Below are 25,638 nucleotides of genomic sequence, written 5' to 3'. Positions count from 1 at the left end.
TATTTTTCACTTTTCTTCACCAATTATATTTTTAAGTTGTCTGAGGTGTATGAGAATGAATACTTGATGATGTTGTGATGTCCATGTTTTTTTAAATTTTACCATATTGGGGCGGACTGTACGAAAAATGCCCCAAAATTGTAAAATATTGCCTCCAAAATATTATTTTTCCCTTTTTTGGCACTAAAATTAGGACAAAAGGATTACAAAATGAAATGAATATGTCTTTTTATACACTCCAACAACAGAGGAATATACCACATGTAATGTATATCATTATTTTTGGTCAATTGATGTAAAAAATCGGCTTATTTCGAAAGGGTGGGTGCTGTCGCGTTAGGGTGCGTCAACGCGAACGCGAAGATTCGTCCAAAGCCCCCCCCCCCCCCCGGCTTGGCCGAAAGGGTGCGCTTGGAGCGTTACGTCACGTCGCGTTCACTGGAACGCATCCATTCGTCCAAAGCCCCCCCGGAAGTGCCGAAAGGGTGCGTTTTATTTTGTTTTTTAATAATAATAATAATATTAATAATAATACTAACAATAATAATAATTACAATAATAATGATAATAATAATAATGGTAATATTAATAATTATAATAATAATTACAATAACAATAAGAAGAAAAAGAAGCGGGAGGAGGAGAATAAGATAATGATGATGAAAAACAACAACAATTACAAGAAAAATAATATCACCAACAACAATGATTAATAATGATAGTAAAAAAATAATTACAATATGAAGGAGACGAAGAAGAAAAAGAAGAGGTAGTAGTAGTAGAAGAAAAAGAAGAGGTAGTAGTAGTAGAAGAAAAAGGAGTATACGATAATGATGAAGAACAATAACAAAAAAATATCACAGACAACAATTATGAAAATACAAATTTAGTAATAATTATAATGATAGTAATTATAATAATATGAAGGAGAGGAAGAGGGATGCAGAGGAAGAAGAAAAAGAAGACAAGGCAAACGCCAAGCGTTGTCTCGCCTGCATATTGCAGTCATGAAGAGAATGTATGTCAAAACTATGCTGTATGACTTCCGAGGCTGTCAGCAGTTTAGGGGGTGAATTGTGGTTCTGACAGTTTACATATGCCATAATGCTATAGGCCTACTTTATCCCTAGGAAATGAGATAACACTAAGAATGCTGTTAATACTATGAAGCTACATGTATAATGACTTCCATGGAAGTAAGGAAATTAATGTTAGTGAAAAAGAATGTAATTCATAACAATGTGAGTGAAAACTTTGACAGCTTTTCTATTGTACCTTTGGCAAATTTGTGTGAATATTATAAATGGTGTCAAGAACTATAGCTCATTAAATAAATAACAACAACAGCTTTTAAAGAATAAACAAGTAAAATACAAAATCTGGTTCAATTATAGAGAGTACTCAGTTCTGAAGTAAAATGTTCATTGACCTTTGACCTTAATCAAATTCAACTCACATTCGAACTTGACCTGCACCTTCAAAAGATGGACCTCTTGTATGAATTTGGCAATCCCACCTCGAAGCTGTAGAAAGTTATTGGGTGTACAACATAGCACAGTGCCAGTCATGGAAAGTTCATTGACCTTTGACCTTATTCAAATTCAACTCATATTCGAATTTGACCTGTGCTTTCACGAGATGGACCTCTGGTATGAATTTGGTGATCCCACCTCGAAGCTGTAGAAAGTTATTGGGTGTACAACACAATTGTTGACGACGACGCCGCCGACACCGGAAATAGTGATACCTATGTCTCGCTCCGCTACGCAGGCGAGACAAAAAACCGAAGGAATTATTTTAATTACAATAATAATAATAAGAGGAAGAAGAAGAAGAAGCAGAAGGAGAGGAAAAAGTAGAAGCGGAAGAATAAGAATAATAATAAGAGGAAGAAGAAGAGAAGAAGAAAAAGAAGAAGAAAAAGATGAAGAAGTTCGAGGAAGAACAAAAGGAGGAGGAGAAAGAAGAAAATAAAAAACGAAGGAATTATTTTAATTACAATAATAATAATCTAAATAATAGCATGCTCCTTCTCCTATGGATCATAAAAATAAAAATAATAATAATTATAATAATGATAAAATATGCTTAATGATAATAATAATAATAAAATTAATAATAATGATAAGAAGAGGAGGAATAAGAAGAGGAAGAAGAAAAAGAAGAAGAATAAAAGAAAACAAGTGGAATGCCTCTGGCAGTCTCACCGGCATCACGCGGTTCAATATAGCAGCAGTTCTGACTTTGAATACTACTCTAACTCGCACAAGGTGTTCAGTGATACATGGTTACTCTTTATGTCCACTTTTTATGAACTAGACCAATAAACTTACAGAGATATGATGGTTATTCAACAAAAAAAACCCAACATGGCCAAAGTTCATAGACCTTACATGACCTTTGACCTTGATCATGTGACCTGAAACTCGAACAGGATGTTCAGTGATACTTGATTACTCTTATGTACAAGTTTCATGAATCAGATCCATAAACTTTCAAAGTTATGATGGTAATTCAACAGATACACCCAATTCGGCCAAAGTTCATTGACCCTAAATGACCTTTGACCTTGGTCATGTGACGTGAAACTCATGCAGGATGTTCAGTGATACTTGATTAACCTTATGTCCAAGATTCATGAACTAGGTCCATATATTTTCTTAGTTATGATGACATTTCAAAAACTTAACCTCAGGTTAAGATTTCGATGTTGATTCCTCCAACATGGTCTAAGTTCATTGACCCTAAATGACCTTTGACCTTGGTCATGTGACATGAAACTGTAATAGGATGTTCAGTAATACTTGATTAACCTTATGTTTAAGTTTCATGAACTAGGTCCATATATTTTCTAAGTTATGACATCATTTCAAAAACTTAACCTCAGGTTAAGATTTGATGTTGACGCCGCCGTCGCCGTCGGAAAAGCGGCGCCTATAGTCTCACTTTGCTTCGCAGGTGAGACAAAAATGAAGGAATGATTCTAATTACAATAATTATAATAATTAATCCAAATACTAACATGTTACTAGTCCTATTGATCATAATAATAATACAAAAATAATGATAATGATAATTATAATGAGAAAAATAATACTTAATGACGATAATAATAATAACAATGATAAGAATAATAATGATAATAATAATATCAATAATAATAATAATAATAATAATAATAGTAATAATGATAGTGATAATAATAAAAATAATAAAGATAAGAACGATGATAATAATGATAACATTTGAATAAATTCCCTTTTTTCATTTCATTAAGAAAATTCAAAGAAAATGTATTTATCTTTAGTCAATGACAAATAAAAAGTAGACATTTCAAGAATCATATTTTCATCTATAAAACTATATTTTCATAAAAATTATTCAATACACAGGAAACATCTTCAAATGTACACAATTTTTTCACACATAATTTTCTTCAACCTGAATAAATCATTGTGCATTTTTTAATCAATAATGTCCAATAAATTCTAAAAAAAAACTGTGGTGTCATTGACTTTTGTACAAGTTTTTCAACATTCATTAGTGTTGTTGGTGTTGCCGCTGCTGTTGTCATCATGGTTGCTGGAATTTATTTTCTTTTTGCTGCTGCTCTTGGTGTTGTTGGTGTGATTGTTTCATTGCTGGTGCATTGCTACTGATGTTGCTCAAGGTGTTGCCTGTGTGGTTGCTCTTGTCATCGCTGCTACTGCTGCTGTTTACAAGTATGGCTGTTGCATCCCCTGATGCATTTATTGATGTTGCCGCTTGTGTTGTTTCCTGTATGATTGCTTAATCCTTGACATTGGCTTTGTTTCTACTGTCGTTGTCGCTACTGCTGTTGATGTTTACCACTGTGGTTGTTGCATCTCTTGATGAAGTTATTCATGTTGCGCGCGATGTTCCCTGCATGGTTGTTGGAGCTCCTGCTGCTGTTGATGTTGCCAATGTGATTGTTGCATTTCTGCTGTAATACATGTAGGTATTTTTGCTGTTGCTCTTGATGTTGTCGGTGCGGTTGCTGCATCTCTTATTGCAGTTGAGGTTTCGGCTGCTGATGCTGTTGTTGCTCCTGCTGCTGTTCATGTTTATTGAAGTAACTGAAATGGAATTAATTTATAGAGCATGTGATATTTTATTAATAAAGATATTAATTTCCATGATTATTGATACCAAAGTCATTTATTCCTAATTTAATTATCGCTGTTAAAATTCTGCGAAAAATCTCACTGCTCATTGATTATGAAAATTTATGCATAAAATCATAAGTTTGCTCTAATAGACCAGTTCGTAGTTACTTCGTGGACAATTTTGGTCAAATGACCTTTCATTTCTTTCATCATGATAGGCAGATTTCAAAGCAAGATATTACGTAAGCTTGCCTTACATAGCAGGATGAAGAAATTGAATAGACCAGGTGACTAGAATAGCACACAAATGAACACGTAATGAAGGCATTTGTTGCATTCCTACTTTGAATGCATATCTTAGCATGTTGCACAATGTACTTTGCAAACTGTGAAATACCAGTCGTTCGTGGAAGCATTGTTTTTTGTGGATGAAAATGAAAATGACAATTCAAAAGAATATATGAATAATCAAGACATCAAAGTTGGTGCTTATCTCATTAGATTTTAAAGCACCATGTCACTTTAGTACAAATGACCTTCTTCTGATCATGCATAGAATCTTTTGATCATGCGCAGAAAGGAACTACGAACTGGCTTATTAATAAAATAAAGCCCCTAAAATGCTCATTTTTGTTTCACATACTCTAGATAGGCATCTGATCAAATTTATTTTTCAAAAATGTACACATCACATTTATTTTCTTATGTATTCTATTGTTTTCTAAATTTCTTATGTATTTCTTTGTTTTATGACTTTTTGCTTTTCATTGTGTTTTCAATGGAAATTTTCGGGGACTTTATTTTTACCATAGACAAGATAAAATTAAATGATTTTAAGCAGTAAAAGGAAAAATAATGATACATTTTATGAATTTTGGCTAAAAACACTATTTGCATTGGATTTGTACACAAATTCATGTTTTTGAGCAATTTTGGGTCTGCATGCACTTACGAAATGTTGCGTAATTTCGGAAACGCGTACCTGGGGGTCACAATTTTGGTCTCAAAAGTTGCGCGAGAGTCTTGAAAGTAAAAAGTCAGCGAGCGACACATTAAAAAAACTTTGAGCAGCTGATTTATCGCGAAAAATGTCGAGCCCCCCCCCCCCCGTCTTCTTAGGGTTAAACAACCAAAAAAAAAATGCATAAGAAAAAAATTAAAATGTACATGTATACACAATTGATTTTAATGACTTTAATGACAAAATAAAGGGAGTCAAAATCCAAAATTATCACATTTGTTTTTTATTTCGTGATTCAGAACCAACCTGCTGATTTCTGAAGTGAGTGCACAATCTACAGGCAAGATCCTGAGCCACCCCCCCCCCTACCAAGATCATTTGAATAAGTGAGGTTTAATGACTGCTTTTGTAGTCATTAAATTTATCTGATTTATACATGCCTACAAGAGATATAAAAAAAATTGTGTTCTTTTTTGGGTAATTTTGCAGTGTTCCTAGCTGACAAAGCAGAGGGTGATGGTGTGTGGGGGGTCTAATAGGAATGCAGAACAATGGAACATTCATTTACTACTTTGGCAATAGAAAGCAAGTCACAGCATCTAGCATTGATTGATATTGGATGTTTTACAACTGTCCAAGAAATATCATCATTAATCATTTAAGCATCTAAGCACTTATTATCTTATAGACTTATAGATGTCACTGTTTTCAAATATTGACTGCTAGAAGACCAAATAAAGAAGAGAACAGTACTGGCAATTTATTTTTTTTTTAATGTGACTACTTTCTTCGCCAAAGTGAGGCAGTCATACTTAAGAGTGTTTTAACTTACAAGTGACATCACATTTCCTGCCTTCTTGTCTGGCTCTTTAAAACCTTCAACCATTTATACTTGGGTAACTTTGTATCTCGCATCCGTCTGAAAAGTTTGGGTGAAGCCTCCACCTGAAGGAACAAAGAGTATTGAACTAATTAAAATATTTGCCACAATCTTGTATTTCTTCTCACATGTATATGTACATGTCTAAAAACAGGAAATAAAACATCTTTTGATTACCAGAATTCATATAGAAGGGGGTAAACAAATGGTTCAAGCTTTTATTATGTTAATCAAAAATAAAAATAGTAAATGACATATGCTCTGGCTGAGAAACTTAGAGAAATTATTCCTCGTAATGTAGCTTGTATGTACATACACATGAGCAAGTAGTGAAAAATGGATTGAGGGGTGTGAGTAGGGGCTACGCAAACAGAAGGGGGGGGGGGGGCTGGGGTCGCATGTTAACTGTAGAGTTTTTAAAGTGAGTGACCATGCAAAAAATCATGACCAAATGGTAGTTTTTATGTTTTTCAGCTCCCGCACTGTTTTCCAAAACCATGTACAAAAATGACCATCTGGATGATTTTTTGCATGGTCATGGTCTTTCATGTCTATGTAATGTCTACATTACAAACTGACTTTAAAATCTGGTACAGTGCGATTTCATTATCATTGATGTGGGTTTTAATGATTTAACATTCTGCAACCTAAACAATATCCTTCATTTTTTTGTCATCATTATAGCATTTTACTAGTCTACATGTTACCTGTGGTTGCATTTCAATCTCAGTGTTTCTTCACCCATTGCCAAATCTTCTGCCACATGTTCATCAGATTGGCCCCTGGCACATTCCTTGCTGTAGTAGACCAGTCAGAGCCAAGCTCTCTAGTTCCAGTCTGAATTTAGAACATTAATATTACATTGATATAACAAAGAAATATGTAGATTAACACAGTGATCATTGAAAAATATTGCACTTTCTATGAATATTGGTGACATTTTATAAAGGGGAATGATTCAAATATACCAATCATTTTTCTTTCTTGTTGTATTATCCTGAAATTTCTAGAATCGACCAACAATCGGTCAACAATTAATTCTTGTTAATTCATATAATTTCCACTTGATTATAAGCAAGACAGTCATTAACATATTAATCATACAAATAATAAAACATTTTTGTCATTAATATATTTTTGAATTAAAATAAAAGTTTTTTCTAACCCAATAGCACATGGATACCTTGCTGGTTTAATTTACTGGACTTTGTTCAATAGTACTTTATTATGAGATTCAAAGGCAAAAAAATACTTGGGCTTGATGAGATCCATTGCATATTCCCCTTTATTTTTGTTTTAATGAATGGACCTTTAAGTACCTTTACGTGCTATTTAAGGTTAGGTTTGACTAGATCTAGACTCTAACTTTATGTGGTACGATAAAAATGAAAAATAAAATTGAAAAATTGAAGAGCCCCGACTGGGGGATTTCGCATTGTAAGTCCCATAATGGTGGCTGCACGATAGCTAGACAGCTGGCAGCTGTCTGTTTCGAGGAGTTTTTAAACATTTATTTTTATTTCTCATACACAGACGGCTTGCTATTGTGCAGCCACCATTAGGGGACTTACAATGCAAAATCCCCCCGTCGGGGCTCTTCAATTTTGTCTTTAATGAATAACAATTTTGAAAATTAACGCGACCAAAATGCAAATTTATATTCCCTCTTGGCAATAATTCCCCAACACGGAGAAAATTGAAGTTAAAAGGAACAAAACAGTGACTTACCTCGGCTGTCGCGCAAATTCACTTCCCCTTTTTAACCGATCTTAAGTACGTAAACATATGGCCATTGAGTCCCCTGTACAGATCGCGCTAGAACTTCGGTCTCTGTATTTGGTGAGTGAAGCCAACGGAGTTCATCTGAACAACCAGCAAAACAGGGACCGAAGCTTTTGGTCTACTGCCACGGGTGCACCATTTAAAACTTATAATATCTAGATTTTGATTGGGTGTGAACGCACCTCTGCCACATAACTCCCCCCTGAATCCTCGCCTGCTGTCGAGTGCCTCCATTTCGTTTGACTTGTGTTCGCTAAGCCTATATGCTAAATAAGTTGAGAATATCCAATTTATCACTCACACTATCAATATGTGATTTAGCTCCTGTCCAATTCCAATGACTGTAACACAGAATTGGGATGGCCACATTGGATTTGTGTACATCTATTGCACACGCTGGTAATCGAGGATATCCCCGACCACACCGAGCAACAAAATTAATACAAAAACCAAAGGAAAAGAAAAATTATGATTTTTAATATAGAATGTCAGGCCAAATCGTGGTTTTGGGAACCACTCATAGATTTGTGTACGCGCACTTGTGTACAATTAAATTACAAAGTGAATGGAGGTGGAAATAGGGTAGTGCGTGAGCGTGTGACTGAATAAAGCGCTGCTGTATGAAGTGAACGGTGGTTCCCTATATCACGATAATGCCGAATGTCATAAAGGTAAAACAATATAAAGATTTCTCTTAGCAAAATTACAGCCCTGTGTGGATCATAAAAACGTGTATGGACAGGGTCGCGATGGGTCGTTGTGTGTGGACCTCAGTCAGATACTTAGTTCTGCAGACACAGAAACACGGGTATGGGACTAGACTGGATTATGTACTGTCAAGTTTGTCGATCGTATCGACAGGGTTCCTGCCAGAAGATTATCTTTTCTTGTAATTCAATTGATAATTACGCACCACAAATTATTCATCACCTTACATATAATATGAACGACATTTTGAATGGTTTTACTTACGGTAAAATCCTCATTCACCTCTCCGGTGACCTTCACTTCTGCTAATTTCTTCGTTTCATTTCGAATCGTCGCGGCGAAAACATCAAACAAACTTTACATTTTGATCAAAACTTTGGGAGTGGGCGTGGCCTAATTAGTCAGCGAACCTCGTTCAAGACGATTTGTAAAATAAAAATGTACTGAACGCGAAGGTTCGGGAAAAGCCCCCCCCCGGTTGTGCCATTTGGGGGCGTTGTCGACACTGACGCGCCCTAACGCTCCCAACGCACCCTTTCGGCCAAACTGGGGGGGCTTTGGACGAATCTTCGCGTTCGCGTTGACGCACCCTAACGCGACAGCACCCACCCTTTCGACATAAGCCAAAAAAATCATCCCCATTTCATGATTTTATGCAGTGAAAACCTTACTACAACACTAGAGGGCGCCATAACTTATGATAAGCACTTCCCTAAAAAAATCAAATTCTAGGCACTGTAATTTTATCAATAAATTTGAATGCTGACACATTTCAAGAGCAATTATTTCCAATGCCGATTCATAGTATGGGCATCTAATTTGTTTGATTCTACCCCCCCCCCCGGAGGGGGGGGGGCAAATAGCTACCTTAGGCTAAAATAAAATAAAATCTTCGATTCTTTTTTTTGGTACTTAAGTGACCTTTATTTGGTTTCTATTCAAAGATTTTTAAGGGTGAAGAAGTATATCGGGAAAAGTTACAAGGACCCAGAAATCCATGATGGCTTCCAAAAATGGAGTTTAAAATGGCTGTTGATACTTTAAATGGACATAGCACATTATATATCCCTGAGATAGATGGAATCGGTGTCTAGACCATGGTTTCAACGATCAAAATTGGGACAAGAATACTGTTTCCTTTTTTTATTTATTTAACTTTTGCAGGCAATCTTGGACTCAACATACTGGGACAGTCGGTGGTCCGGTATGTTAAAAAAATCCAAGATGGCTTCCAAAAATGGAGTTTGAAATTGCTGTTGCTGCTTGAAAAACCGATATAGTTTGTTCAATATCCGGGAATATGAATGTGTGTGACTACCGTGGAAAAGTTGGTCTAATGATACATTAGAATAAGTTACAAGGAGAGTCGTTGGTCGAGTGTGTTAAACAAAAGAGTATAAAATAGCCACTGTTATTTACAAGTGGACATGTAATATCCATCAATGGTTTGATGTCTAAACCGTAATTTTAAAGTCAGAAAATTAGTTACAACCGTTCGAGTGTTATGGCCCAGTGGATTGGTCTTTTGACTTTGAAAGGGTCGTGGGTTCGAATCCCAGCCATGGCATAGTTTCATTCTGCAAGAAATTTATCAACATTGTGCTGCACTCAACCCAGGTGAGGTAAATGGGTACCCGGTAGGAAGAAATTTCCTGAATGCGCGAATAAATTCCTTGAATGCTAGAGCGCCTAGGCAGCCCATCTAAGGCAGGGGTAATAATAATGGCAAGGCCCGCTGGGAGAACAGTTTTTAGAACTGAAGTGGCTTCCCTAGGTTAATATACCTATATTATTAATATTATCATATCAACAAGGGCAGTCATTGGTCTATGTCGGAAAATCCAAGATGGCGTGAAGAAATCTGAGTCTAAAGTGAATGATGTTACTTAAAAATGGACATAGTTCATTTAAAATTCACCAAGGACATATGATTTTGGTGTCCACTCAATGGTTTCATGATTATAGTGATACTTTCGACTCGTTACAAAGATAATTATGCACTTGTCCAGTTTGCCTAAGAGCCCAAGAAAGTTTTCAAAATGGCATCTAAAATGATTCCTAAAACTCATTAATAATGGTCAGAGTTCATACAATATTAATATGTGAGGAATAATTTGGATGTCTACATGGTGGTATAAAGGGTCAGATAATACATTCAACAAATAACAAGGATATTTAGTTTTCCATTTTGTCTAAAATCCATGGTAGATTTAAAAAATTCATCAAATGGGTGCTATTACAAACTCATGAATCAATATGATAACTTATCCCATACATTTAAGTGTATATACATTTAATATTTCTCACAGGTTGGTATTGTTTGAATAATTTCTCCACTTTTAAGTAACAATAGTCATTTTGGAACCCATTTTTTAACTGGCGTTTGCAACTATTTTACTACCATATTGACATTACGCACGTCCCCGGTCTTCGGTCTTCGTTTTCCAAACCTGTTGTTGGGTGTCTGGAAAACGAAGACAGAATTAAGACCGGGGATTTCATTCGTCAAGCTAATTACCACTTTTAGTGTGCTACGGACACGGTTTCGTTTTCTTCACGCTGGCTGATATACAGACCTTAAAACAACTGATATACATGGATACAATATTCCATGAAATTGTCATATCGTATTAAAGAAAACAAACTTTCAAACTGAAAAATATGCATGCAATATTCTTACACAGAATCAGGGGCGTAGCAGCGTTCGGTGGCCAGGGGAGAGGGGACGAGAGCCACAAAATTCCCGGTCATCATCAGTGGCGTAAGAAAAACGGGAAAAAGAAAAAAAAGGGAGGGAGAAAGGGAAATGGGGAATGAAAAGGGAAAAGGAAAAGTGAAATAAAAACAAAGAATTTTTTTGAATGGAAAAGAAAGTAAAGCGGGAAAATGTACGAAAACAGAACATTTGAGAAAGAACACATTATTCCGAATATGTAATGCAATAGCACGGCGGGAAATAAATTAAAAGATAACAAAATTTCATGAATAGCGCGGGAAACGAAGGTAGAATGTAATTAATCAAAAGCTAAATTGGAAAAAAAGACAAGGGAAAAGGGACAAGAAAAAAATAATAACATGACCGGGCTGCCGATGATTGAAAAGACCGGGAAGAAAGATGGTCTGCATACAACATTGTCTTATAAGCTTGCTAAATTTATGCAAACAAGCTACCGGTGGGATGTTTCTTCAAAGTTTATCACCACTGACTAAATGGTCAGTGCTGACTATTTCAGTGAAATCCTTGGTTTTGATTGGCTAAAAAGCACTGGCCTCTGACTGTTGCTATGGTAACTGTCGGAGAAAAACAACTTGTCAGTGCTGACAACGTTCATGAAACGGCGGGACCCCGGTTCTTTGTCCCAGACCCCACGCTGCATGCCACGCAGTATGGGCTTTTCAGCATTTATAACCTTCAAATTGTTCTATATACCCCCTCCCGTTCATGCACCATGTTCAATCAATGGCATACAGGGGGGGGGGGGGGTGTTCCACACCCAAGAGGGAAAAAAGAAATTATAGGAGACAAAGTATAATGAAATGAATGGACAATGAAATGTGTTATTTGCTGAATATAATGGAAAATATATCAAATAAATTAGAATTTAATTTCAATAAGCATTTTTTTTCCAGCTCGCTTTGCACGCTAGCGACTTTTTACAATTTACGTTGCTAAGCTTTGCCCTAAAAAAATATTTCGTTCATTACGCAGCTGGGTTGAACAGATGTGTTGTGTAAAAGCTATAGTCTATGTAGAACGCAATTTGATTAAAATAGCGGCAATCTGCGAGGTTAAAATGGCTTTGATATCAAGAAGTTCAGGGGGCTCCGCCCCGGACCCCAACCGCACAGCACTGCGTATGGAATTAAGGGCTGGGCCATGGGCCAAAAAAGTTGTACAAATAAGAACACAAAAAAAGGAGGAAAGAAAAGCAAAGGAAACTCGGGACTTATATAAAACAGCTTTTAGTTTAGCAAATGTGCTATACTCCACCCCTCGTTTTTTGTTTATTTTACTCTTCACGTTATATAGCCGCAAAGAATCCTGTTCACAGTGCGCGTACAGACGACAAAAAAGGAATCCAAAGAAAGAAGAGTGAAATATCATTCTCTGGAAATCATGTCAAAACCTACCACAAAATTTGATTTTTGTTTTAAAAAGGTCATCATTTTAAGACAAGATCGCTTTGCTCGCTCGCAATTTTTCTTAAAGATAAATTCTGTCCGATGCACAATATCTGGCCTTCTCAAAATAGTGTCGGCTCATTACGCCTGTTTATACCATGATATGACCGGGAAATATTTGGCTCTTGCCCGCCCCTGGCCACCGACCCCTGTTACGCCGCTGCATATCATGATGTGAAGAGTGGTCTTCCCCTGGATAGGAACATCGGCAATGCTTGGTCGATATCTTGAAATTCACTAATTTTTGTCCCCTATGATTGCGGCTAGTTGCGTGAAATCAAAATAGGCGATTAGGCCTATACAGACGTCATACCCACACACCAGCCGAGTCTATCTTACCGCATTCTTTATTTTCAACCTCGGTATCGCGGTTGTGTTCCAGCTAGTGGCGTAGCTAGGATTATTTTTTTTCCTGGGGGCACTGGGGGGTCCTTGCTTTTTCAGGGGGCACCTTTTTTCCGGTGTGTACTTGTCACAATTAGGGCGGGTCCGAATTTCGCCAATAGGGGACGGGGCCCGAAATTATCTTCGCCTATATTTTCCCGATCAGTCACTTCTTATTTTTTTCTTATAAAGCAACATAAACATGAAATAATCTCATAAGCATTATAAAATGTGCGAGCGCGAAGCGGGAGCGATTTTATTTTACTTTCATGTAATATTCTGGGCAATGTTATGTGTGATCATGATCAAGATTCGTATGTAACTCGATGGTTACTGCGAACTCCAAGGGCGAGCAGAAATTGTTATTAACTGTTCTAGCATTATCGAAAAGGGACCTGTTGAGGACTGCTTATAGGTACCCACGAAGACGGTATATATATATCAATAAAGCATTTTTTTTTCATTCCGACCTAAAAGAATGGTAATTACTTTTAGTATCAATAAAAGGGATAGGTATGTAACGATACAATGAATGTGAGCGCGAAGCGCAAGAGGAAAAAAGAAGAGATTTCAGACCTAAAAGCGGGACACTATTCATATTTTGTAAATCATAAATAAGATATAGTTAATTGGGTATCATTACCAATGCGATCGTGATGCGCGAGCAGACAATTATTGATATTATGATGTGAAACTGGATAATTCAAGTAGATTTTAAAAAACGAACATGCAGGCTATCGCGCATGTTTTAGATTTGGACCTAGAATCTGGGCTTTCTGAATACATTCTTTAAAGCCTCGGTATAGCTTTGGTAAAGGGTCAATAATGTGATTGATAATCGAATATCATCTAATATGACAGTCTTACTGAAGCGTAGAGCTCGTGTTCTCTGAGAAAAATTCAAATCTTGGATATATAGCGTCCTCTCTCGGCGATGCTTGTTTTAAATTTAAAAAATGGGCATTCAAGCACTTATCTTATAAATTTAGTGATTAGATATCCAAAAGTTACAAAGAACATATCTTGAAAGTTTCAGCCCATTCCATGATTTGGAATAGGATTTAATTGAAAGACAAAAACACACAGATATTTTAATTTGATCGGGTGACCCGATCAAGTTAAATTTCCATGTAAAATCGCAAAAGTTATCCTGTAAAACACATTTTCATTTCATATCCTCCACATCATAACTGTTAGAGAGCATATCCATTCATATTAGCTAGCAATGAATTGGAATAGTGATAGGTGCATTTTGGTGGATTTACCAAAACTATACACAAGCTTTAATGGAACATTATAGATAATAGGAACTTGGCAAATCAAACAATGTGACCACGCAGCGTGAGCTTAAAAAAAATGCTGATATGTAGACAATAAAACGGACATTTTACAGAGCACTTACATTTGTGAATGAAAAAAATATTGAAAGTTCGATGTCCGAGCTAATTATGTTTTGTATAATAAATTCAAAACTTGCTCCATATCAGCCTAGATGTATTGAGCAAGATATGAATCTCATCGAACAGGCAATTCTGGCTCGAAGCGCAAAGATTTTTTTATAGTAACATGAAAGATTTTTTTTTGGCAAGTGTTCCCCTCACATTATTTCATTCACTCGTCTTCCTCCTCTTTTTTTCCACTTATCTTTTCTTCTTCTTTTCCTTTTATCTTTTCTTCTTTCTCCCTTTTTTTTGCTCTGCCAATTTTTTTCAGGGGGGGGGGCCTGAGACAGCCACTAGCTGTTGCGTTCTTAATTTCTTTTTTTTCCTTCTTGTTTTTTCTGTTTTCTATTCAGATTTCATGTTAGCATTTTCGCATCCCGTTTATTTTTGGCTCTTATCCATTCCTTTCCCGACTAAAATTTCTGTTTCACTTTGCCATCTCTTTATTTCTAACCCCTTTCTCACTTGTTTATTAGTAGGCCCTATTTCAGGATGATTAGATGTGTTCACTCCAATTATTGGTCCTTTTCCTTTCTCCTCTTGTTTCTTTATTCTCTTTCCCACTCTCATTGTTTGTCTCGCCCACAAGAGGTGAAGGCGAGACTAATACCCCTTTTATAGTGAGAGCCGAAGTGGAGTTAGTCCGGAGTCCAGGAGGAGTTACTCCACTTTGGAGGGCAATATGAAAATTCTGAGATTAGTTGATCCGGATTCAAAGCGGTGTACTCAACCCACTTCGAGAAGAGGGTTACAAACGGAGTTACTCCGCACCGGAAATGCGGTATGCACTTATCGCTGTGATCTCGCAACACGTATGGCGCGAACTCGCTTGGAAACCATGGCAACAACTGCGGATACACCGCTGCGGTGTTTGCCAATATGAAAGGGGGTTTAAAGTCGGTCCGCAGTACAAGCGTATAAACTCAATCCGGAGTTATTCCGGAGTAACTCAACTTCGCCTTCAGTATGAAAACGGTATAAATGTCGTCCGCCCGTCGATTCCCAGAGAGGGTTAGCCGATTCTGCGGTGCAAGATAGACCATAAAAGCCAATTCTGCATCGGCTTATGGTTCTGAGCCAAAAGCCGATGCACGTGTAAACAGGGCTTCCAAACGCGTACTAAATGTTGCTGTCTCGAAATGTACGCGTAAGAACGTCTCGGCCGGCTTAACCGCAAAGTAGTAAGCAAGCGACGCACTATTGTTTCATGTTCGCCGACCGTATGGAAAATACATTCACAAGGGGGCGCTTGCCACCTGTCTTAGGTCGATGACATTGCTTTCTATTACAATTAGGTTTATTTTATACGGAGTTTTTAATGGGATGGTCCGGGCTGAAAGTATGTATAGCTTAATGAATAGAGTAGAATTCACGAGTATAATACCGAAAATTTCATCAAAATCGGATAAAAAAGTTACTGAATTTTAAAATTTAGCAATATTTTGTTTGATCAATTATCATTCACATCACGACATCCATACAATTAATCATTTTTTTACTTATCAACCAATCATAACCGATTACATATCCAATATCAGAATATTCCTGAATTTGATCTGAATATAATAATGGTTTATTTTAGCTAGACGGATGCGATGGCCCCGGTCTTCTGTCTTCGTTTTCCAGACACCCAACAACAGGTCTGGAAAACGAAGATCGAAGACCGGGGACATGCGTTATGTCAATGGTGTAAAATTTTAATGCCAGCTGAGCTGAGCACGATATATTGCTCAATCAATTATCATTCACATTACGATATCCATACAATTAATCATTAACCAATCATAATTCATTACATATCCAATATCAGAATATTCCTGAATTTGATCTGAATATAATAATGGTTTATTTTAGCTAGACGGATGCGATGGCCCCGGTCTTCTGTCTTCGTTTTCCAGACACCCAACAACAGGTCTGGAAAACGAAGATCGAAGACCGGGGACATGCGTTATGTCAATGGTATAAAATTTTAATGCCAGCTGAGCTGAGCGCGATATATTGCTCAATCAATTATTATTCACATTACGATATCCATACAATTAATCATTAACCAATCATAATTCATTACATATCCAATATCAGAATATTCCTGAATTTGATCTGAATATAATAATGGTTTATTTTAGCTAGACGGATGCGATGGCCCCGGTCTTCTGTCTTCGTTTTCCAGACACCCAACAACAGGTCTGGAAAACGAAGATCGAAGACCGGGGACATGCGTTATGTCAATGGTGTAAAATTTTAATGCCAGCTGAGCTGAGCACGATATATTGCTCAATCAATTATCATTCACATTACGATATCCATACAATTAATCATTAACCAATCATAATTCATTACATATCCAATATCAGAATATTCCTGAATTTGATCTGAATATAATAATGGTTTATTTTAGCTAGACGGATGCGATGGCCCCGGTCTTCTGTCTTCGTTTTCCAGACACCCAACAACAGGTCTGGAAAACGAAGATCGAAGACCGGGGACATGCGTTATGTCAATGGTGTAAAATTTTAATGCCAGCTGAGCTGAGCACGATATATTGCTCAATCAATTATCATTCACATTACGATATCCATACAATTAATCATTAACCAATCATAATTCATTACATATCCAATATCAGAATATTCCTGAATTTGATCTGAATATAATAATGGTTTATTTTAGCTAGACGGATGCGATGGCCCCGGTCTTCTGTCTTCGTTTTCCAGACACCCAACAACAGGTCTGGAAAACGAAGATCGAAGACCGGGGACATGCGTTATGTCAATGGTATAAAATTTTAATGCCAGCTGAGCTGAGCACGATATATTGCTCAATCAATTATCATTCACATTACGATATCCATACAATTAATCATTAACCAATCATAATTCATTACATATCCAATATCAGAATATTCCTGAATTTGATCTGAATATAATAATGGTTTATTTTAGCTAGACGGATGCGATGGCCCCGGTCTTCTGTCTTCGTTTTCCAGACACCCAACAACAGGTCTGGAAAACGAAGATCGAAGACCGGGGACATGCGTTATGTCAATGGGAGAACATGTGTAGGGGGCAAGGTCCAAAGTCCATTCTTACCCGCGCACGTGCTTTGTACACACTTTGCACTGCTTTGTACACACTTCGTGCGTGAACTACAAACGCTTTCACACGAGTGTGATATGTGTCCCCGGTCTTCGGTCTTCGTTTTCCAGACACCCCCTAGAGATTGACCATAACACCGAAGAGTGTAAATGTAACAACCAAAGGTGTTGTAATAACACATATCGGTGTAAAACAACTGGGGAGTGTTTCCTCAATATTTTCATCCGACAAGTTGTCAGATCTCACATCTTTCTCTGATGTTGATTGGCTGAGAGGTATTGTTACTATGGTAACTGTCGGATAAAACGTCCGACAAGTCTTTTCATGAAACGCCCCTCTGGTGTGGTCCTCTACGTACATCGGTTAACACCACAGTTTTTGCTGTGTATATAAAAATAAATACATATATATATAGAAATATATATATATATATATATATATATATATATATATATATATATATATATATATATATATATATATATATATATATTATGCATATATGTATGTATATATATATATATATTTTATATAAATATATATATATATATATATATATATATATATATATAATATACATATTATGCATACATGTATGTATATATATATATATTTTTTATATAAATATATATATATATATATATCTGATAACATATTTTTTATTTGAACAGCGAAATTCAACTTTATCACAGTAAAGACATGAAAGACATGTGAAGTCACGATTACCAAGCCGAGCTGAATAAAGAATGTCAGACTTATTACGTCGAATGCAGTTGCAAAGAGAGGCCATCCCAGGAACAATGGGAGTCGGTAAGACATTAAAATTTATATTTTTCTACATCAATCAAAATTCACTCAATGTGCTTGAATAGTTTTTCCTAACTTTACATTTTGAATATGAAAAACAAGTTTGATTTTTTAATCCATTAATGCAGACTAAAAGGGAGGTTGGTGTATAAGCAAGCACATTCCCGCCCGTCTACATTGAAAATTTATGTACTCCTTCCCCCTTTCAACAACTAAAAGAACAATGGTGCCAAGACCCAGTTCTCATTTTAGCTTCCACATTTGATGCTATTGGCGTAAATCTGGCCAGGATGCGGATCTATCCTGCCATTATGGAAGAGAAAATTAGGGGAGAGCAAAATGAATAATAATGATAACAATGATAATAATAATAATCAACGAGCAAAACTCAAGTAAAAATTTTATTGAAATCTAATGAAAAAATAATAAAGTTATTTCATTATGGAATTCACAATATGGAAGTCGTCATAGAAATACATTTTGTTGTCTCCATCTTTTCTTGCATTATTTCATTACATGAAATCATAATCTATTTCGTATAGTTTCATTCATAATTTGTAAAACGCGTCTCACTTGTTACAAAACAGGTTGTAGCAATAATTATCTTTCGCACTAAATCAGTAAACAATCATTTTTTTATTGCACGTAGACCCGGAGGACAAAATCTAAGTAAAGGTAATTTCATATTTTTCTAAGTTGGCGATATAGCATCATCATTTCCATCATTTCATATTCATAGGGACATGCATACAACTGTTTTTAGTAAAATTGCTCAAATTCGAAGTGTCATATCAGTAATTAAACTTAGGCAATTTTGATGGAGGTGGGCCCGTGGGAGCATTACCCCTCGAATTATCAATAAAAAACACAGCGGCGTGCAGGAGAGGGCAATCTCTGACTCCACCTATTATAGTGACAAGAAATCGATATGTAGACCAATAAGCTAAATATTTCAGGAAATAACGACCAGCGACCATTAACCTCTTCCAGCCTGTATTTGAAGGAACACTGCTACCCCAGCCTGAAAATATTCTAATGCAGTGCTGCATGCATGTAGCGTTCTTTAGCGAGGCGTATACTTTTCCATTCTACATCCCACGCTGGTGCTAAATTGGTACCTCACAGATGTGAAAGTCTATGTATTTCCTAAACAATTGTGTCTGAAAACTGTTGGAATGCTCCTCAGGGAATGGATCAACTGTTTACATTGTGTGCGGGTAAGCCATCAGGACCCGACGACCGGGGTAATGATATAATGCGCTTAGACGCGTCGATCTGATACAACAAAAATTATTATCATTACTTTTAAAATAACATTTATTAAAGTACACACAAACACATTATGCATGCGTGTCAAGTGCCCATTCCTCATGAAATGATTCGTTATTCCACTATTGTCTTCTGGCTTGGTTAGGTTTGCTTTATCTATCCGATGTAAGTAAATTCATTCGCCCTACCTACATATAACGGTATCGCATTTGCCCAATAGATTATGTAACCGCTTTTCTATTCTTCTTTGAATATTTTTTACATTAAAAAATTGTCGACAATATTAATAATAGTGAAATCGGGTCATAATAATTTGCAAAGTTAGGTAAAAATGTATAATTTGGACAACCATTACTTTGGATGAAGAAAATAATCCATGCAAAACGAACTCCGAAATTGTAAGTATACAAAGAAACTAGCTTAATTACTCATCCGATTTATTATCTAATCCTTGTAGTCGGTCTATAATTTTACTTCTTATTATTTTATCTTTACACCCCTAGATCTGAAGGTCTTAAAAGATTGAGTTGTCATCGACACTTCAACCATACCAGAAACAACAAAAGATACTCTATGGAAAGGATGTGAACAACAGTTCTTATTTGACTGATAGGACGAATACTGAGGTGGAACACTGGAACAAATGCATCTGTCCAAGGATTACCAATTAAGTTGGGGGTACCGATCATACCAGTAGCGTACCTAGGATCTCCCACAGTGGGGGGGGGGGGCAAAATCGTTGCTCAAAAAATTGTAAAGAAAAAAATGGTCTTCAACCACAAACAAAGGGTTTTGTACCCCAAAAAAATTGACGAGCAAAAAATAGGTCCTGAACAGGATATAAACGACATTTTGCGCCAGAAAAAAAATTGGACAAGCAAAAAACAAAACAAAAGTCTTCAACTTTGTAAGGGGGCAGTCTGCCCTCCTGCCCCCCCCCCCATAGGTACGCTAGTGGATCAGACCATGTAATAGGTCCATGATCAGACATGGGGTCGAGTACATCATGTCAGTTAAACATTACTTTTCTCCTTTTTGAGAGGGGATTATGAACTATACGATACTCTTTTGATTTCATTATTTCTTTGTCAGAAGAGATAAAAAATCTCAAAGTTAAACAAAGCACGTTCAGATATGATCTGAAATTACGCGTAGACTTATGTATAAGTAATATACAATTAAATTGTTTCATTGTAATTCTTTATCTCGATTTTTGGGGGTGAAATTTATCGGAAAACACCACTTGCTATTGGAATGGCACATGAAATAACGGTTTTGATCAATTTAGATCCAGCACGCGAGTAGATTACATATTTTCCGACATGTACAGATCTGGGGCCCATCTTACAAAGAGTTGCAATTGATCCGATCAATCGCAACTATGGAAAGCCCGCAAAGTCAAAAAATACATGTTTGTTCAAAAGATTTTCTGGATATGAATGTACATGTATATACATGAATTCATTGATTTCGTGACAATTTGGTGTGTTCTCCTTTGTTTACAAAGGACATTTTGCAAATTTCCTGTAGAATTTGTTTTTTACACTGATGGATTTCCATAGAGTTACGATACTACGATATATATGATTTCAATACAAAGATTGTATTCACGTCAAAAATAATTAGATAATGTGAAGTATTAACCCTGAAAAAGATGGGTCAATTTATTAATAAACACTCCACAAATCAATCAAGGACTTAAAATAAATCCAGATCGGATGTGAATTGTGACCAGCCGAATGTTGGATTTATTTTGAATTTTTAGGATAAACTTTCATATCTCAAAAAAAATAGATTCAAACCTTTTAGATTTATGTTTAAATCTACAAGGTTTAAAACTAAATTTAATATTCACTGGATTTATTTAAGCATAAAACTACAAAACATCATCAAAATAGGATGTAAGATAAAAAAAGTTATGATATATCAAAGTAACACTTAATTTCACAAAACAGTTATATTCACATTCTGGTCGGTAAGTAAATGAGGGGACTGATGACATCAACCACCCACTATTTATTTTGTATTTTATTATATGAAATATGTAATATTTCAATTTCCCACTCCTTATCACGTGAAACATGGTTTTATACCTACAGGGACAGGTGGAATTAGCATTATTTTATTATTTTGTGGTTCAGTCAAGTTGGTCCTTAATGTCAAATCTGTGAAATTGAAATATTGGATTTTCATAATTCACACATCTAAAAAAAATGAGAGGAATATTGAGCAATATCACTGAGTTGTGCATGTGGGTTTTTATAAACAAAGAAAACTGTAAAATGTCGTAACTTTCCTATTTTACACCTGGTTTTGATGAAGTTTTCAGCGTTATGCTTGGTTTATTTTTTATTTATTCATTCAAAGCAACGTTTTTCTAGGATGGACTTAACCTTTAAATCATTTATTCCAAAAGCATAATTTAGGCCTAAGCCTACAACTCTTTTGGGAAAAAAATTATGACTTTTGAATCCCGTGGGGCACTTACATTGACGAGTGGATACCATGCGCAACCAAAAAAAAAAACGTAAAAAGGATGTCTTTTTCACGATAGGGCACGTTACGTACGTAACGTGATAAGGGTATCAAAAACACAAAAATAATGAAAAAAGGGTATTTATTTCGCTAGGGAAATTACGTGTTTAGGGTCAATTATGCGGGGTTGATAAAACAAAATTAAAATGTTTTATAAAGGATGTCCTTTTTGCCCCAACAATTCGTGTTTAGAGTCCGATTTGCGCGAGGTGTAGAAGGCGGGGTCGTACTAAACCAAATGAGATAAAGCCGACGACCGAAGGAATCGTAACAATCAAACAATCCTGTACTTGTTTAGGGGTTCATTTTAGGGAATATTTGCCAAGAGTATCGTTTTGTTTCCAATACTTGTTAAGGGTAGGGTGTCACACGCCAATACTTGTAAAGGGGTGCATTTTCAGAATATGGAAATTACGTGTTTAGGGTGCTTTTCGAGACCCCATGGTCGCGCATGGTATCCGCTCGTCAATGGAAGTGTCCCCCCCCCCCGTTTTGAAAACGATTTTTTTTTTAATGCGAGATGTATTGTCAGTCTTGGTAATCTTGTGATAAGCCACCTATACCTCGGTCAGATTTGCTCTACGGTGGCCGTACGGTGAGTCGAAAACAGTTGTTTTATTCATTTTTAATCAAACCACCTATCATTATGTAGCTGGTACAAAAAAAATAAAACTGCTGCTTTCGACTCGCCGTTTTACGGCCGCCGTAGAGCCACTGTGACCGAGGTAAACCTGAGTTCGTCACAACTATTATAATCAATGCATTGCTGTATAGTTGTCGTATATAGAGCAATACATGTACAGGTAAGTCAATTTGTTTAAGAGTTAAACTTGCGTGTCTGAAACTCAAATTATATATTAATTAACATGAGACAGTGGCGCACAGATGGGGGCTTGGGCGCTTGCCCCCAAACCACCAAAATTTTCACGACCAAGAAAATGAAAGAGAAAGGGAAGGAAAGGAAAGGGGAAGAAAGAAGGGTGACTTGTGGTTTTATTTTTCTGACTTTTATTTCAAAATCAATCATAAAATTTGATTTTTGTAATAGAAATATCAAAATTTTTGCTCGCTCACAACTGATTTTAATATAAATTTTGCCCGATACGCCGTATCTTGCTGCACTGTCATGAGATTTTCAACGTCTAAATTTCTTACAGTATTAGTTTGTTTAAATATTGTTGAGCATTTCTATGAGATTTCTTTTGAATTTCGAATAACAAGATGAAATATGAATACAACGTTTCTTTTGGTCCAGTGTTTTAATGATATAAATCGTTAGACAATTTTCACTTGTACCAGTTATCAACATCGGGTATATGTATACAAATGTACTTACACGATATTGTTATAACATCATTTTTCTTTAGAGTCAGATGTTCATACAATAAAATGTGGAAAAATTATTACACACTGTAGCAGTGGAATATACCTGGAAAACGGTCAGGAGGGGCAAACGTCTTCTGAGAACAGCAAAAAAGAAAAATCAAGGGTTAATTTTCATACATGTCCTTATGTCGAAATGTCACTCTGGTGTTTTTCTCTCCTGGACAGGTTTCTATATCAGAGGCGTATTGTCTTTTAATCATTTTATATTTGAGGGGTTTGTTTGCCCCCCCCAAAAAAAACGATTAAGTATATCAGTGGAAGTCATACCTTCCATTACATGATTAAGAAATTGGATTGTGTGCTACACATGCTTAACCCAATTAAACCATATGGAAAATGATGGTAATGCTTGTAGACTTTGTAAAGACAATATTTGCGTACTATTCCATATTTATATTAATCATGCCTAATACAACGCAATCTCTTGAATGTAATGTTGTTGGGATTATGAAATAAATTCTTACAACTTTATAATTCTTATTATCATTAATTTGATGATTAGTATCACGACCATCATCTTCTTCTTCGTCTTTTCTTCAAACATTCTCCTCCTTTTTTCTTCTTCTCCTCATCATTCTTCTTATTCTCCTTCCGCTTCTTCTTATTTCACCATAAGATCATTATAACTACTACCATTACATTTAGTGTTCTCATTATTACTACCATTTATTTCAATGTTACTGTTTTAATGATTGTCATGAGTAGTCTTAGTAAAAGAAAAAGTATAGAAGAAGAAGAAGTAGTAGTAGTAGTAGTAGTAGTAGTAGTAGTAGTAGAAGAAGGATCAGTGATTTCCTTAACCATGTACATTAATGGTAATTCTAATAAAATGGTTTTAATGTTATAAGGTATTGACATACATTACTCTTGTATTAGCTCCTCATGATACCATAAGGTCACTGGTCTTAAGTCATTGATCAGCGAATTGTAACTTAAAGCGCACGCTATTTGGGGGTTCAATGTATCCCTATACGCCTAGACTAAATTTGTGCAACCTACACCGCAAGGTCATTTCATTCAATGATGACTAATCCTTTCATTAGGATTTTCAGAGGCGCGTCCCGCGAAGGGCGCCGAATAATGGACTATTTGGTAAGTTTAAAAGTACTTTATGCCAAGTTTAATGGTTTTATCGTTTACAGTGCTTCCAAATGATTTATCAAAAAATGTATAGGATATTTCTCCTGGGGAGCGCCCCCTCCCCTCCGGATCTAACGCGTCTGGGGTAACCTCGAGAGACATAATATCATCAAGGATTTAAATATATGTATATATATATATATATATATATATATATATATATATATATATATATAAATGTGTGTGAAGCTATACATGTACAACAGCATCGGCAACTCTTTTATTTTAAATATTGTGTAAAGAAATGGATGAAGAGAACAATGGTAGGCGTAGCTTAAATCAAGGCTCCCCAGAGCTATCTACCCTTTGGAAAAATTGGTGATGCCGAAAAAATGTCTCCGCCGGGAATCGAACCTGGGCCCCCAGCTATGAACGCCGCTGCCTTAACCACTAGACCACATAGACGGGTTAGTGATAAGGGCGAGCCTGATCCAATTGACCGTCAGATAGACAGATTTTCGACACCATATCAATTATCATTTCACCCGACAAAGGAAATGATAATTGGTATGGTGTCGAAAATCTGTCTATCTGACGGTAGGACACATTTCGCAACAAACAAAAATATTGCCACCAAAAGTAAACTCCTGGATTTTTTTTAGATAATGCGAAAAACAATGCCAGTTCCATACAACCTGAGGTAACAAACGGACAAAAAACATCAATGTGTTGTTGCTTCCGTTTAGCAAGTGTATGATGAGGTCCACAAAATGTCACACGCTACTCGTTGACTTTCATTACCGCATAACTCCGCCCCAAATTTCATCCCGGCGACGTCAAAGCTTTTTTTTTTATGTTTCACTACAAATCCATCTAAATGTATGAATAATTACTTCTGGCGTTGAACCTTATGAAATTTTAAAACCTGAAGTTTACCGTTACACTTTATAGGAATAAAAATCGTCCAAATTTAATTCAGCCCCTTTTCAAATCCCCTATG

The 25,638-nt window shown here is 36.1% G+C and overlaps 1 long non-coding RNA gene across 1 annotated transcript; it reads right to left on the bottom strand.

Moving 5' to 3' along the window:
• Window positions 1-3,558: 3,558 nt before the first annotated feature.
• On the bottom strand, window positions 3,559-8,997 carry LOC121413198. Its single transcript, XR_005969692.1, has 4 exons — window positions 8,723-8,997; window positions 6,676-6,805; window positions 5,921-6,033; window positions 3,559-4,097 (listed from the first exon to the last, which is right to left on the bottom strand). It is a non-coding gene; the product is annotated as an uncharacterized LOC121413198 (long non-coding RNA).
• Window positions 8,998-25,638: the final 16,641 nt, after the last annotated feature.

This window comes from Lytechinus variegatus, chromosome 4 (genome assembly GCF_018143015.1).
Source record: "Lytechinus variegatus isolate NC3 chromosome 4, Lvar_3.0, whole genome shotgun sequence".
Lineage (NCBI taxonomy): Eukaryota > Metazoa > Echinodermata > Echinoidea > Temnopleuroida > Toxopneustidae > Lytechinus > Lytechinus variegatus.
Note: the sequence above shows the minus strand (reverse complement) of the source record. Positions and strands in the feature narration are given on the sequence as shown.